Source organism: Pan paniscus, chromosome 12, assembly GCF_029289425.2.
Source record: "Pan paniscus chromosome 12, NHGRI_mPanPan1-v2.0_pri, whole genome shotgun sequence".
NCBI classification, from domain to species: domain Eukaryota; kingdom Metazoa; phylum Chordata; class Mammalia; order Primates; family Hominidae; genus Pan; species Pan paniscus.
In genome coordinates, this window is record NC_073261.2 from 49,644,887 (window position 1) to 49,662,322 (window position 17,436).

Sequence of the window (17,436 nt, forward strand, 5' to 3'; positions counted from 1 at the left end):
TGTATAAAAGACTATGAGGATTTTTCTTTTAAAATTTTGGTTTGGAATTATCTCATCTTCAGAACAAAAAAAGGGGGGGGGCAGGGGGGCGAATTTGACTGCTATCTTCTTTTTCCACAGCTAAAATTTTATTTCTGTGAAGGTAAAGACCAGCTTGTTCATCATTATATCACCAGCATTCAGCATGTTGTAAAATGAAAGAAAGAAAGAGAGAAAGAAAGAAAGAAAGAAGGAAGGAAGGAAGGAAGGAAGGAAGGAAGGAAGGAAGGAAAGAGTATGAAACATGTAATTATATTTCTCTAAAAAGCACATTTAAACATCATTTGACAATAATTTCTCATCGAAAATCTGCTGCTTTTGAAAATATTTTCTCTACAAAAGGTATTTAAAGATAATAAATCAATAGACAAAGAGTTGTCATTTTTTATTACAAAAGGAAGTACAAAAAATGACAAAGCAGTGTTCCTCAGGTGAGCAGCAGCATGAGATCCACATGTGTCCCCACTTCACTTCATGGTGCAGAGGCGTGGGTGATCATATCGTTCCTTGGTTCTGGAAAGCTGAGCAAAAGAAGGGAGAGCAGTGGGTGGGGTCACAAGATGACCTTCTATATGAGCTCCCTTTGAATTTTATTTTTGGTCTCCTTGTAAGTTTCTCTTGTTTAAATGCCTGAACATATGGAGCTGTGGTTCTCAACTTGGAATGATTAACTCTGCCCTACTCTGCTCCAGGAAACATGTATAATGTCTGGGAACATTTTTAATGGTCGTAAAGGGTATGTGGGGTCTTACCAGCATCTAGTGAGTAGAGGTCAAGCATACTGTTGACCACCTTACAGTGGACAGGAAAGCCCTCTGCAACAAAGAATTATTTAACCCAAAATGTGGAGAAGCTTTGATATAGAGTGTTCTGATGTGATCAAACACCTATGAATTAGCGAGTTTGATACATAAATGATTAAAACTGAAACAAATGCAAGAAGCTCTGCTGTAGGCAGAGATTGACTCACTGGTAGTTCTGTGCAGTGTGGCCACAGAGAGGTCTGAAGACTCCTGTAGCAAATAAACTGAAAAAAGCCACGAGGTCCCAGAAGTAACTGCATTAATTGTTAGGGATCTGTTATTGATCTGGCAATAAAGGAACCTCCTAAATAAGTATTTTTCAAACTGCAGATTGTGTTCCATTACCTACAACCCACTAAACAGATGAATTTGATGAATCACTGGTCACATAAAAAAATGAAATAGAAGAAGTGAGAAAGAGAATAGAAAATATTAAAATGTATGTCATTATTATGAAAATTATTTTATTAGACTTTAAAAGATATATGTGCATAATTGCTTACAATGAAAAATGTATTTCCTAATATTTATTGCAGCTAAAATGTTAAAACAAAAACACGCCCCATGATTTACCAGTTTCCTCAGAAGCATTCCCAGTATATGAATCAACATTTGTCCTCATTCAAGGACCTATTTTTATAGCCTACAAGTAAAAATAAAATTGGGTGCCATCTGCAAATATGTGTGATAATATATAGTTATCAAACAACTAAAATGACTAAAAAATGGAAGATATCTACCCAAATGATAGTAATACATATTTTTGATGATGCTTAACATTTGCCTATTTCAGTTTTTCGTACCATACAAAAGCTCTATTGTTAATTTACGTTACTTTTCTAATCAGTACATATAGACATACATAAATCTTATTATTATGGAAAGCTATATCTGATTGGGAACAGAAGTTTTAGTGTGTTCGAGAGGGAATGATATGATAAGGAAGCAAGTGTTTAAAAGTGAAGGGAATAGCGTATGAAAAAGAAACCAGAATATTTTTGGTCTTGCTTTTAAATAAACTCTGTAGGTTTATGGGCTAAATCCAGAAAAAGTTCACGTTTACGAAGAAGACAACTCCAAGAGAAAACCTCTGAAATTATTTTTAAGATAGGAATATTTCTTGTTAATGTATGTAGGACTCCAAAAATATTACTTGGGGAATTGATGTTCATTTAATGTTATGAAGTATTAATTATTAAAAATTAGCAAACTCACCATTAATAATCACCTCATTTAAATAACTAAAAACATAAATACATACAGAGCTGCTAAAATGAAAACTAAAAACAAAGCCCCACAATGCCTTGTTGCTGTTTTTGCCAGCCACAGCAAACTACGATAGATTACTCTGGAGCTCAGTAGCTTTAAATGAATTTCCAGGAATTCAAATACTTATGGTAAATAGCCAATCATAAGAATGCGGTAATATATAAATCACAAATTATTTATGTGTTATTACATGAGATAAATTGTTTGCAAATATTTACAAACTATTTACCAGGCGTACTAACCTTTTGAAATGATTTATCATGTAACAGAATACATAACATTATGATGAATAACAAATAAATCCTTTATAAAATATTTACAATGTATCAGTTGCACTAATATTAATTGGTATACTCATTATTCCAAGTAATTGGTAAGTGATTTACAAGTTAGTTGTCAGCGAGGCAGATGAGGCTTTACAGCTGGATACAAATACATTCTAAGAGAGCATTAGGTGATCCACTTTTTAGATATTCTCCCTTAGTTTTTCTGTTGAAAACTGAATGCAACTATTATATATTTGGGCAGCAGAAGAATCACTATTTGTGAGAATTAGTCAGCTGGCTATAATCTGGTAAATAGATCAAGATTAAGAAGTTGTAAGATTTCCAGTAAAGGTAGAGAGCAGCCCCAAGTCACAGTAACTTAAAACAACACACGTTAATTTCCAGCTTCTGCTACAGGGTCAGTGCAGCTTGGTGGGGTTCTGCTTCCTTTGGGAGACAATTCTCCATGCTTCACTCACATTTATGCACAACATGTGAGCAGAAGCATGGTATGACTTTACTCCGGACTATCTTCGCAGAAATGTTTGTATAATGAGCTGCCTTGGAAAATAGAGATAGTGTCTCCCTCTGAAGTAAAGAATAGGCTAGTTTACTATCTAGTAAAATAATTTCTCCTTTCTGGGACAAAGTCATTTAGGTTTGTTTAATCCATTATGGAAGCATTGAGTTCTCTAATTCAGAGTTCCCACACATGTCTTCCTCAACCTGAGCTCCTTCATATCACTCCCATGGGACTTGGGGAGCTAGGAAGGTAAACTGTCATGAAACGTAACACTCATTCTGTTTACCTGTCCAATGAGTCATAATATTTTACACATTATTATTAAGTAAGTAATAGAGGGGGCATCATTAGCTTGCAAATGGGATAAATCTCTGGCCCTTCACAGTTCTTGGTAGTTCCATGTTGTTTTACTCTAGAAACCAGGCTGGTAGAGTAGCCCCTCTCTGGGACATTATCAGATAAGTAATGACTAATGAAATTACTGTCAAATTTCCTGCCTGGAAAGAGAAACATTGTTTCTTTTCACATTTTACTGCCTGAAGCGGGGTTTCTCCGCCTTGGCACTGTTGACATTTGAGGCTAGATAATTATTGGTTACAAAGGGTTGTCCTGTACACTGCACAATGTTTAAGCAGCATCCTTGTCCTCCCTACCCACTAAGAGCAAGTAACAACAGTTCCTTCTAGTTATGACAACCAACATGTCATATTGACAAATATTGACAGATATTGACAAATGTCCCTTTGGTGGCAAGATTTTCCTTGCGTGAGAACCACTGGCCAAAAGCAAGTCCCACAGTCAGACGTAATTTCTACTGAATAAAGATACATAATCTTCCCCCTTGGGAAGGGCATTGCATGGAGAGGCACCAATTATGGAGAGGCACCAAATTGGTTGACCACAGGGGAACATTGATGTCAATTGTGTAAGTTAGTAGATGATGATTGGTCCTATCTAGCATTGGCTAGCTCAACAAATATGTAAAAGCTTTACTCAGTGGAAAAAATATTCCTTGTCTTGACAGTCTTCACCTCATTGTGGATACTCCTTATTTTCTCACTGGTGAAATACAATTGCAAAGATTCTGCACCGTTCTCATGTTTCTTATTCTGAATTAAAGAGAACAGAAATTAACTGACATGTATTCTGGTTCACCTTGACTTCCACTATACACATATACATTCTTCAGTGAGGAGGATTAAACAGAAAATATAATGTTTCAAAGAAATGGAACAATTTGAGGAAGTAAAGCCATTGTCCTAATAGGAAAGATGAAAATACAGAGTTTAAATATAAGACTTAGGGATAAAAGTTTCTGAAAATTGAATGTAGATACAGTGCACCAGCTGATTTACCATGAAGGTAAATGGAGATACATTTATCAAAAAGTTAAATGGACTGTAAGCTTCAGGATTCCATATTTTTATGGTTGTCTTCTAAGGAGTATTGTAAGCGTATGCCCACATGTTCACTGATTTCTATAAAATTTGCAAAAGTAATTCAGACTATTATATTGTTATGACTACCCCTTCCTTACCCTTCTTCTTCTTCTATTGGTATTGGAGTGGCCATTGAAAGTTGGATGTATAGGATTCAATGGATGGAAATTAGGGCGTATATGTTAAGGTTTGGGGGGAAATGAACATTTCTATATTAAATGACTTAGAATATTTGTTTACTTATGAATGGCGTCAGCAAATCAAAGTAAATAAGCAATACCTGTGATTATTTTTTTACTAATAGACACGAAAAATATTTAATGTCATCACAGAGTTATAATAGCTATCTCATAATATCAATTATTTTTTATGGTGGTAAAATCACAGGAATTACGTTTTGTTACTTAATTTAATAACAAATACACACATATATTAATATAAGTGTATTATTTCAATATCTGCATTTCTATAAAATTCATTTATTTTATTATTTCATGCATGTATTATTCTGAGATGATCACAGGCTTCAGAGTGCCAAAGAGGTTCACGACACCAAAAAGGTTAAGTTTCCTTAGGCAAAGAGGAAATTTTGTAGTGAATGTACACAGTTTAGGTTTAGAGGAATATATTTATATGTTTTATAGTCAATTCTGTGCATAATTGTTATGCCTTCCTGCCCCAAAGTAGAAACGGCTTTTAGGAAGAATCCTACCACCCACTTTGCTGACTCTCTCACAGTTGAAGGTGTAGAGCCAGCAGTCAAGTCACAAAATGACATGGCTTATGACACCGGGCATTAAAATATGTGGATGGTGGAGAAGAAGAAATAACTTTTGAAATGTACAGAGCCAGATGCTAATCTGTGCAAAATTCTTCTAATCATCAGATTTATAAAACCGTATGCAGAGGATTCAGGTCTCATCGGGCCTAATTAAAACAGAAATTTGCTTCTGTCAGAATATAATTTTAAATGTGACACATTTTATTTTTTTTGTAGGAGAATTGATGAAAATAAAAGTGACATTAATTATTACAGTTGTAAAACACAATTCTATAAGAATAACACAGGCCGGGCATGGTGGCTTACCCCTGTAATCCTAGCACTTTGGGAGGCCAAGGCGGGTGGATTCCCTGAGCTCAGGAGTTTGAGACCAGCCTAGGTAACACGGTGAAACCCCGTCTCTACTAAAATACAAAAAATTAGCCGGGTTTGGCGGTGGGCGCCTTTAGTTCCAGCTACTTGGGAGGCTGAGGCAGGAGAATCGCTTGAACCCGGGAGGCGGAAGTAGTAGTAAGCCAAGATCGTGCCACTGCACTCCAGTCTGGTGATAGAGCGAGATTCCGTCTCCAAAAAAATAAATAAAAATAAATAAATAAATAAATAGTAACACAAAGAGTATATCTGAGTGTAAAGATGCATGTATTTGTACCTAAGTGGTAATAGATTACACTTCTCATGTATCTTGACCCAATCAATGCTGTGGTTGCACCTGTGCTGCGAAAGAACCTAAAGAAACAAATGTTCCTGTAATAAATCTCTAGATGTATTCATCAATAAGTCAATATAGTCAATGTAGAGAGTGTAAGAGTAATCTGATTACATGGTTATGTAGCTCAATAGAAGTGTTGATTTAAAATGCATTTCCATTTTTCCTATGCATGTGTTAGTTTTAGACTAATTTTAATTATCTTCAAAGTTATTAATTACACCAAAATTCATGTGCAATGAAAAAGAAGAAAATGGGAGCTGAATATGTGAAGTGGAAGAAAGAAAACTAACGGACATTATGATACAGGAAAACAGTGGCATATTTTACATTCACTGAAAAGAATTGTGTAGTTGTATATGAACAGACAGTATAAAAATATGCTGTAATTTGGGGAAAAAAAACACATGTTCATGAATGTATGTAAATACGTGGAACATCTCATGATATACAAAACACATGTGCACAAATGTATATAAATACGTGGATCATCTCATACATGATATACAGTTATGAAGTACTAGTGTTATCTCTAAGAACACAAAATGGGTACCTGGGAGAAAGGGGAGAGAGAGATTTTTTTTTTCATATATACCGTTGTGTATCTTTTGAATTTTACAACATTCCAAAAGAATTAGCTACTTAAGAAATACATGTATAAGTAACTTTTTATTAACATAAAATTTTTAAAGAAAGGTTCAAAACACAAAATGCATCTATATGGTAATTATGAGGCAATCCACACAAAAATAATCATAAAAGGATTAGCACAACCATATCAGGAAAACCATATTACCAAACCAATATTAATGGTCAAGATAGTAATCCAGGTTAAAGAAATAAGATTAAAAGGATTATATCACTTACATTAAAATTTTACTCTAGAGTGAAAATATTTTGTCATAAGCATTTATCCAATTAGATATAACATCCAAATGCAAGAAGCCATTACCCAAACCCCAATTTTAGTAGAAAATTTTGATTTAGCTTTGTTAGACTTGAAAAATTAAAAAGAAACAAACTGAATATGAAAAACCAGAGTTGGAATATTATGATTAAAATAATGTTGTTTTAAAAGTTCCATATTAAATACTGTACCCTACAGAGAATATATACTGTTTTTAAATGTCTGAGAATGTTTTTAAACAGTGAGGTAATAAAAAATACCTTGTGGAGATCATATTATCAGACTTCCACTAGATGATTCCAAAAATTAATTTAAAAAACACTGAAATAATCAAGCTAGTTGGAAACCAAGAGCACTATCCTTAATAACTTTGGGTCAAAGAGAAATCAAAACTGCAATTATACCCTTTATAGAAAAAATGAAAATGACAAGAGTATGTATCAGAGCATTTGGGATGCAACTAAAGGTAAAATGAGATGAAAAATAGTAGCAACAAATACTTTCATTATGAAACGAGAAAGAATAATAACAAATGAAGTCAGCATTCAATTAAGTAAGTAAGAAGAAAGGACAATATGATCTGTATTTCTAAAGACTATAACTAAAAATATAGGGAAAAGAGATTTAAAATAAAAGGAATAATATAAATAAATGAGTGAATTGGGAACTATAATAATTTAAGATTTGATGAAGAAATTCTGGCACCAATTATTTAAAAAGATTAGTATAATAAATAGCCTTCTCAGTAGGCTATTCAGAAATTACTGATTCAAAGGATGAATAATTAGAAATGTTATATAACCACAGAGAATTGCAACTTGAGATGACAGGTGAAAATTGGATTTTTTTTTTAAGATGGGAAAAGCTTGAGTGTTTCTAAATTTGAGGGTAAGAGGCGAGTTGATAGAAATGTGTTGAAGAAAGACAAGAGGGAAATCAATAGGGCAAGGTCTCCAAGAGTGCAAGAGCGCAGGTTGAGAAATAAGCTATGAAAGGAGGAATAGCTTTTCTATTATTACAAGGAGAAAAAAAGTGGGTGGGTGCAGACTCAGGTAAACTGGTAGGGGATGTGGTGGAAAGTTAAGGGAGTTCAGAGTATAATAGAGCTGCTCTTGTCTTGTGAAGTAGGCTACAGGGCAGCTGCTGTAGTAAGAGGAGAAATCTGAGTTTTGAAAATAGAGGTGGACGTTATAAATAGCCATTGTAAAGAGTATAGTTGGAGAGCTCTCTAGGGAAACAGCATCTAATTGCTGAGTAGTGACAAGAGAAGCAGGAGACAGTATCCCCGTGTGTTGGAGCCAGACTCCCCACTGAGCCATTGCCTTTGCCAGGTTGCCACTGGTAAGGCTTCCCTGAGGACCAGAAGTTCTGCAAAGGCAGAGAGCAAGTCAGACTTGCTGAATTTCTCCAATGCCTGCTGTGTGGAGAATTCTTTCTAATCCCCACCCAGCCTGACTGGAAAACATTCCCAGTCAGATTTGGTTTGGTGCAACTGACTAGGGGCCCTTAGAATGGCATTACTTGGCAAGAGACTATTAGGGTGAAGTGAAGGCATGTAACTTATAAAATACCTAGGAATTTACCTAACAATAGATGCGCAAACCTTGTACGAAAACTGGTCCATACATATCTTCCAAGACAAGAAACTTGAATAAAAAGAGAAGTACTGAAAGTTACCAAGTGAGAAATAATACTGTATTGATGCTGATTTTCTCAAAATATTATGAATTTAATATTGTTATATTTATAATCCCAATGATAGTTTTATGTTTTTGAAAACCAGATGAGGAATCAAACATGTGTAAGATTAGGAATAAGAAATTGAAAAAGAAGCAAGATAAAGGGAAAATTACATCTTCAGAAATTAAAAATACAATTAAGTTACAGTAACAGAAGAAGGCTACACAGTTTCCAGAATAGAAAAATGGCTCACATAAAACCTAAAAATCTCAGAAATAGGCTCAACAACATAAGATTATAAGTGTGTAGAAGTATGTATGTATATGTATGCAGGTATGTATATAATTTACCATTCCATGAAGTTGTCTTTTTCAAATTCTAGAAGAATGTATATCACCTACCTACTTATACTGGGAAGATGATAGTAGTTTGTATCTAGTAGTTACTACAACAAAATAAAGCTTCTATTTCCAACATGTAGCAAAATAAAACCAAAGTGAAAAAGTTCAAATGTGAAATTTTAAATAAGCTAACAAATGTAAAAATATTCACATAAGTTGCATAAGAATATTAAAGAGTATATGGAAAATGCTAAAGGCAGAAATTATAAAATAATATTTTTAATAAAAAATAAACTTCTATAAAAGAAATATCTCAAAATTAAAAGTCAATTTGTCTTTCAAAATATTTTCCAACAAAAAGACCAAAGCTGAAGGCATCAAACTACCCAACTTAAAACTAGACTACAGGACTACAATAACCAAAACAGCATGATACTGGTAAGAAAACAGGCACACAGACCAATGGAACAGAATAGAGAGTCCAGAAATAAGGCCACACACCTGCAACTATATGATCTTTGACAAAACTGACAAAAACAAGCAATGGTTTGAAAAGGACTCCCTATTTAATAAATGGTGCTGGGGTAACTGGCTAGCCATATGCAAAAGACTGAAATCAGACCCCTTCTTTATGCCATATACAAAAAACTCAGGATAAATTAAAGTAAATCCCAAATACTATGCTGGACATAAAATTAGGTAAAGATTTCATGATGAAGATGCTAAAAGCTATTGCAATCAAAACAAAAATTGACAAATGGGATCTAATTAAACTAAAAAGTTTCTGCACAGCAGAAGAAACTATCACCAGAGTAAACAGACAACCAAAAGAATGGGAGAAAATTTTTGCAACCTTTGCATCTGACAGAATTCTAATATCCAGCATGATATGATTTGGCTGTGTCCCCATCCAAATCTCATCTTTAATTCCCACGTTTTATGGGAGGAGCCCAGTAGGAGGTAATTGAATCATGGGGGCAGGTCTTTCCCATGCTGTTCTCTAAGTAGTGAGTAAGTCTCACGAGATCTGATGGTTATGGGAACGGGAAGTTTCCCTGTGCGGGCTCTCTTCTCGTTTCTGCCACCATGTGAGGTGTGACTTTCACCTTCCTCCATGACTGTGAGGCCTCCCCAGCCATGTGGAACTATAAGTTGATTAAACCTCTTTCTTTTGTAAATTCCCCTGTCTTGGGTATGTTTTTATCAGCAGCATGAAAAGGGACTAATACATAGCATCTATAAGGAACTTAATACAAGGAAAAAACAAACAACCCTTTTAAAAAGTAGACAAAGGGCATGAACAGACACTTCTCTAAAGAAGACATACATGAGACCAACAAGCACACATGAAAAAACTTTCAATATCACTGCTCATTAGAGAAATGCAAATCAAAACCACCATGAAATACCATCTCACACCAGTCAGAATGGCTACTATTAATAAGTCAAAAAAAAAAAAAAAAAAAAAAAGATGCTCAGGTGGTTTCAGAGAACAAGGAATAATTATAGACTATTGGTGGGAACGTAAATTAGTTCAACCATTGTCGAAAAATCTGTGGCAATTTATGAAAGAGCTAAAAACACAACTACCATTCAATCCAGCAATCCCATTACTGGGTGTATACCCAAAGGAATATAAATCACTATATTACAAAGATACATGCATGTGTATGTTCATTGAAGCACTATTCACAACAGCAAAGACATGGAATTAACCTAAATGCCCACCAGTGGTAGACTGGATAAACAAAATGTGATGGCTGGATGCACTGGCTCATGCTTACAATCCCAGCACTTTAGGAGCCCGAGGTGGGTGGATCACCTCAGGTCAGGAGTTTGAGGCCTGGCCAATATAGCAAAACCCTGTCTCTACTAAAAATACAAAAAATTAGCTGGGCTTGGTGGTGGGCACCTGTAATCCCAGCTACTTGGGAGGCTGAGGCAGGAGAACAGCTTGAACTCAGGTGGTGGAGGTTGCAGTGAGCTGAGATCATGGCACATATATATCATGGAATGCTATGCAGCCATAAAAAAGAATGAGATCATGTCCTTTGCAGGGTCATGGATGGAGCTGGAGGCCATTATTTTTAGCAAGCTAGCGCAAGAACTGAAAACCAAATACAGTACATTCTCACTTGTAAGTGGGAACAAAATGATGAGAACACATAGGCACATAGAGAGGAACAGCACACACTGGGGCCTATCAGAGGGTGGAGGATGGGAGGTAGGAGAGGATCAGGAAAGATATCTAATGAGTACTAGGCTTAATACCTGGGTGGGGAAATAATCAGTACAGCAAACCCCAATGACACAAGTTTACCTATATAACAAACCTGCACATGTACTCCTGAACTTAAAAGTTATAACAATTGCAACATAAACAATTCCAAATGTGTAATATATGTTATGTATGAAGATTTCTAAAAAAGATAAATTGTGGTCCATTTATGTAACATTATTGAAATGGCAAAATTAAACAGATGGAGAAGAGATAAATGGTGTCTCGTGGTTAGGGATGGTGAGGAGAGAAGGGTGGCTGTGACTATAAAGTGTTACCAAAAGTGAAATTTCAGTTCTGTATCCTGAATATACTGTGGTTATGAAAAATAATAAAAATGATGTGGAACTATACACACACTAAACCAACATCCTAATTTTGATATTGTTTCATATTTAGGTAAGATATAAATAATGTAGAAACCTAGGTGAAGGTTATATGGGAACTTTGACCTGTTTCTGCAACAATCCAGGAATCTATAATTTTCTTAAAATAAAAAGTTTAAAAAGTAAATAAGATAAAAAATCATGAGAAAAGTGGTCAAGGTTTTATAAACAAAAATTGTATACACACATCTACACACAAATACAAAATAAATAAAAATACCCTGGAGGAGCCAAGACAGCCAAACAGGAACAGCTCTGGTCTACAGCTCCCAGCGTGAGCGATGCAGAAGACGGGTGATTTCTGCATTTCCATTGAGGTACCGGGTTCATCTCAGTAGGGAGTGCCAGACAGTGGGCGCAGGTCAGTGGGTGTGCACACTGTGCGCGAGCCGAAGCAGGGTGAGATATTGCCTCACTGGGGAAGCGCAAGAGGTCAGGGAGTTCCCTTTCCTAGTCAAAGAAAGGGGTGACAGACGGCACCTGGATGGGCTTAAAAAACGGCACACCAGGAGATTCTATCCCACACCTGACTCAGAGGGTCCTATGCCCATGGAGTCTCGCTGATTGCTAGCACAACAGTCTGAGATCAAACTGCAAGGCGGCAGCAAGGCTGGGGGAGGGGCGCCCACCGTTGCCCAGGCTTGCTTAGGTAAACAAAGCAGCCAGGAAGCTCGAACTGGGTGGAGCCCACCACAGCTCAAGGAGGCCTGCTTGCCTCTGTAGGCTCCACCTCTGGGGGCAGGGCACAGACAAACAAAAAGACAGCAGTAACCTCTGCAGACTTAAATGTCCCTGTCTGACAGCTTTGAACAGAGCCGTGGTTCTCCCAGCACGCAGCTGGAGATCTCAGAATGGGCAGACTGCCTCCTCAAGTGGGTCCCTGACCCCTGACCCCTGAGCAGCCTAACTGGGAGGCACCCCCCAACAGGGGCACACTGACACCTCACATGGCCCGGTACTCCAACAGACCTGCAGCTGAGGGTCCTGTCTGTTAGAAGGAAAACTAACAAACAGAAAGGACATCCACACCAAAAACCCATCTGTACATCATCATCATCAAAGACCAAAAGTAGATAAAACCACAAAGATGGGGAAAAAACAGAGCAGAAAAACTGCAAACTCTAAAAAGCAGAGCGCCACTCCTCCTCCAAAGGAATGCAGTTCCTCACCAGCAACGGAACAAAGCTGGACAGAGAATGACTTTGACGAGCTGAGAGAAGAAGTCTTCAGACGATCAAATTACACCAAGCTACGGGAGGAAATTCAAACTAAAGGCAAAGAAGTTAAAAACTTTGAAAAAAGTGTAGAAGAATGTATAACTACAATCACCAATACAGAGAAGTTCTTAAAGGAACTGATGGAGCTGAAAACCAAGGCTGGAGAACTACGTGAAGAATGCAGAAGCCTCAGGAGCGGATGCAATCAACTGGAAGAAAGAGTATCAGTGATGGAAGATGAAGTGAATGAAATGAAGCGAGAAGGGAAGTTTAGAGAAAAAAGAATAAAAAGAAACGAGCAAAGCCTCCAAGAAATATGGGACTATGTGAAAAGACCAAATCTACGTCTGATTGGTGTACCTGAAAGTGACGGGGAGAATGGAACCAAGTTGGAAAACACTCTGCAGGATATTATCCAGAAGAACTTCCCCAATCTAGCAAGGCAGGCCAACATTCAGATTCAGGAAATACAGAGAACACCACAAAGATACTCCTCGAGAAGAGCAACTCCAAGACACATAATTGTCAGATTCACCAAAGTTGAAATGAAGGAAAAAATGTTAAGGGCAGCCAGAGAGAAAGTTCGGGTTACCCTCAAAGGGAAGCCCATCAGACTAACAGCGGATCTCTTGGCAGAAACCCTACAAGCCAGAAGAGAGTGGGGGCCAATATTCAACATTCTTAAAGAAAAGAATTTTCAACCATAATTTCATATCCAGCCAAACTAAGCTTCATAAGTGAAGGAGAAATAAAATACTTTACAGACAAGCAAATGGTGAGAGATTTTGTCACCACCAGCCCTGCCCTAAAAGAGCTCCTGAAGGAAGCACTAAACATGGAAAGGAACAACCGGTACCAGCCGCTGCAAAATCATTCCAAAATGTAAAGATCATCGCGACTAAGAAGAAACTGCATCAACTAACGAGCAAAATAACCAGCTAACATCATAATGACAGGATCAAATTCACACATAACAATATTAACTTTAAATGTAAATGGACTAAATGCTCCGATTAAAAGACACAGACTGGCAAGTTGGATAAAGAGTCAAGACCCATCAGTGTGCTGTATTCAGGAAACCCATCTCACGTGCAGAGACACACATAGGCTCAAAATAAAAGGATGAAGGAAGATCTACCAAGCAAATGGAAAACAAAAAAAGGCAGGGGTTGCAATCCTAGTCTCTGATAAAACAGACTTTAAACCAACAAAGATCAAAAGAGACAAAGAAGGCCATTACATAATGGTAAAGGGATCAATTCAACAAGAAGAGCTAACTATCCTAAATATATATGCACCCAATACAGGAGCACCCAGATTCATAAAGCAAGTCCTGAGTAACCTACAAAGAGACTTAGACTCCCACACATTAATAATGGGAGACTTTAACACCCCACTGTCAACATTAGACAGACCAACGAGAGAGAAAGTCAACAAGCATACCCAGGAATTGAACTCAACTCTGCACCAAGCGGACCTAATAGACATCTACAGAACTCTCCACCCCAAATCAACACAATATACATTTTTTTCAGCACCACACCACACCTATTCCAACATTGACCACATAGTTGGAAGGAAAAATCTCCTCAGCAAATGTAAAAGAACAGAAATTATAACAAACTATCTCTCAGACCACAGTGCAATCAAAATAGAACTCAGAATTAAGAAACTCACTCAAAACCACTCAACTACATGGAAACTGAACAACCTGCTCCTGAATGACTACTGGGTACATAAAGAAATGAAGGCACAAATAAAGATGTTCTTTGAAACCAACGAGAACAAAGACACAACATACCAGAATCTCTGGGACACATTCAAAGCAGTGTGTAGAGGGAAATTTATACCACTAAATGCCCACAGGAGAAAGCAGGAAAGATCCAAAATTGACACCCTAACATCACAATGAAAAGAACTAGAAAAGCAAGAGCAAACACATTCAAAAGCTAGCAGAAGGCAAGAAATAACTAAAATCACAGCAGAACTGAAGGACACAGAGACACGAAAAACCCTTCAAAAAAATTAATGAATCCAGGAGCTGGTTTTTTGAAAGGATCAACAAAATTGATAGACCGCTAGCAAGACTAATAAAGAAAAAAAAGAGAAGAATCAAATAGATGCAATAAAAAATGATAAAGGGGATATCACAACTGATCCCACAGAAATACAACTACCATCAGAAAATGCTAGAAACACCTCTACACAAATAAACTAGAAAATCTAGAAGAAATGGATAAATTCCTCGACACATACACCCTCCCAAGACTAAACCAGGAAGAAGTTGAATCTCTGAATAGACCAATAACAGGAGCTGAAATTGTGGCAATAATCAATAGCTTACCAACCAAAAAGAGTTCAGGACCAGATGCATTCACAGCCGAATTCTACCAGTGGTACAAGGAGGAACTGGTACCATTCCTTCTGAAACTATTGCAATCAATAGAAAAAGAGGGAATCCTCCCTAACTCATTTTATGAGGCCAGCATCATCCTAATACCAAAGCCTGGCAGAGACACACCAAAAAAGAGAATTTTAGAGCAATATCCTTGATGAATATTGATGCAAAAATCCTCAATAAAATACTGGCAAACCGAATCCAGCAGCACATCAAAAAGCTTATCCACCATGATCAAGTGGGCTTCATCTCTGGGATGCAACCCTGGTTCAATATATGCAAATCAATAAATGTAGTGCAGCATATAAACAGAACCAAAGACAAAAACCACATCATTATCTCAATAGATGCAGAAAAGGCCTTTGACAAAATTCAACAACCCTTCATGCTAAAAACTCTCAATAAATTAGGTATTGATGGGACATATCTCAAAATAATAAGAGCTATCTATGACAAACCCACAGCCAATATCATACTGAATGGGCAAAAACTGGAAGCATTCCCTTTGAAAACTGGCACAAGACAGGGATGCCCTCTCTCACCACTCCTATTCAACATAGTGTTGGAAGTTCTGGCCAGGGCAATTAGGCAGGAGAAGGAAATAAAGGGTATTCAATTAGGAAAACAGGAAGTCAAATTGTCCCTGTTTGCAGACAACATGATTGTATATCTAGAAAACCCCATTGTCTCAGCCCAAAATCTCCTTAAGCTGATAAGCAACTTCAGCAAAGTCTCAGGATACAAAATCAATGTACAAAAATCACAAGCATTCTTATACACCAACAACAGACAGAGAGCCAAATCATGAGTGAACTCCCATTCACAATTGCTTCAAAGATAATAAAATACCTAGGAATCCAACTTACAATGGTTGTGAAGGACTTCTTCAAGGAGAACTACAAACCACTGCTCAAGGAAATAAAAGAGGATACAAAGAAATGGAAGAACATTCCATGCTTATGGGTGGGAAGAATCAATGTCGTGAAAATGGCCATACTGCCCAAGGTAATTTAAAGATTCAATGCCATCCCCATCAAGGTATCAATGACTTTCTTCACAGAATTGGAAAAAACTACTCTAAAGTTCATATGGAAGCAAAAAAGAGCCCACATCGCCAAGTCAATCCTAAGCCAAAAGAACAAAGCTGGAGGCATCACGCTACCTGACTTCAAACTATACTACAAGGCTACAGTAACCAAAACAGCATGGTACTGGTACCAAAACAGAGATATAGATCAATGGAACAGGACAGAGCCCTCAGAAATAACGCTGCATATCTACAACTATCTGATCTTTGACAAACCTGAGAAAAACAAGCAATGGGGAAAGGATTCCCTATTTAATAAATGGTGCTGGGAAAACTGGCTAGCCATATGTAGAAAGCTGAAACTGGATCCCTTCCTTACACCTTATACAAAAATTAATTCCAGATGGATTAAAGACTTAAACATTAGACCTAAAACCATAAAAACCCTAGAAGAAAACCTAGGCATTACCATTCAGGACATAGGCGTGGGCAAGGACTTCATGTCTAAAACACCAAAAGCAATGGCAACAAAAGCCAAAATTGACAAATGGGATCTCATTAAACTAAAGAGCTTCTGCACAGCAAAAGAAACTAACATCAGAGTGAACAGGCAACCCACAAAATGGGAGAAAATTTTCACAACCTACTCATCTGACAAAGGGCTAATATCCAGAATCTACAAGGAACTCAAACAAATTTACAAGAAAAAAACAACCCCATCAAAAAGTGGGCAAAGGACATGAACAGACACTTCTCAAAAGACATTTATGCAGCCAAAAAACACATGAAAAAATGCTCATCATCACTGGCCATCAGAGAAATGCAAATCAAAACCACAATGAGATACCATCTCACACCAGTTAGAATGGCAATCATTCAAAAATCAGGAAACAACAGGTGCTGCAGAGGATGTGGAGAAATAGGAACACTTTTACACTGTTGGTGGGACTGCAAACTAGTTCAACCATTGTGGAAGTCAGTGTGGCGATTCCTCAGGGATCTAGAACTAGAAATACCATTTGACCCAGCCATCCCATTACTGGGTATATACCCAAAGGACTATAAATCATGCTGCTATAAAGACACATGCACATGTATGTTGATTGCGGCATTATTCACAATAGCAAAGACTTGGAACCAACCCAAATGTCCAACAATGATAGACTGGATTAAGAAAATGTGGCACATATACACCATGGAATACTATGCAGCCATAAAAAATGATGAGTTCACGTCCTTTGTGGGGACATGGATGAAATTGAAAATCATCATTCTCAGTAAACTATCGCAAGAACAAAAAACCAAACACCGCATATTCTCACTCATAGGTGGGAATTGAACAATGAGAACACATGGACACAGGAAGGGGAACATCA

At 37.1% G+C, this 17,436-nt stretch overlaps 1 long non-coding RNA gene across 1 annotated transcript in view; it reads right to left on the reverse strand.

The window, feature by feature from the left end:
- Positions 1-464: 464 nt before the first annotated feature.
- The window catches only part of LOC134728611 (uncharacterized), a 551,913-nt gene continuing 534,941 nt past the window's right edge, over positions 465-17,436 (reverse strand). The window contains exon 7 of the long non-coding RNA XR_010109198.1: positions 465-560. This is a non-coding gene — a long non-coding RNA (uncharacterized LOC134728611). The remainder of the gene's footprint in view (positions 561-17,436) is intronic.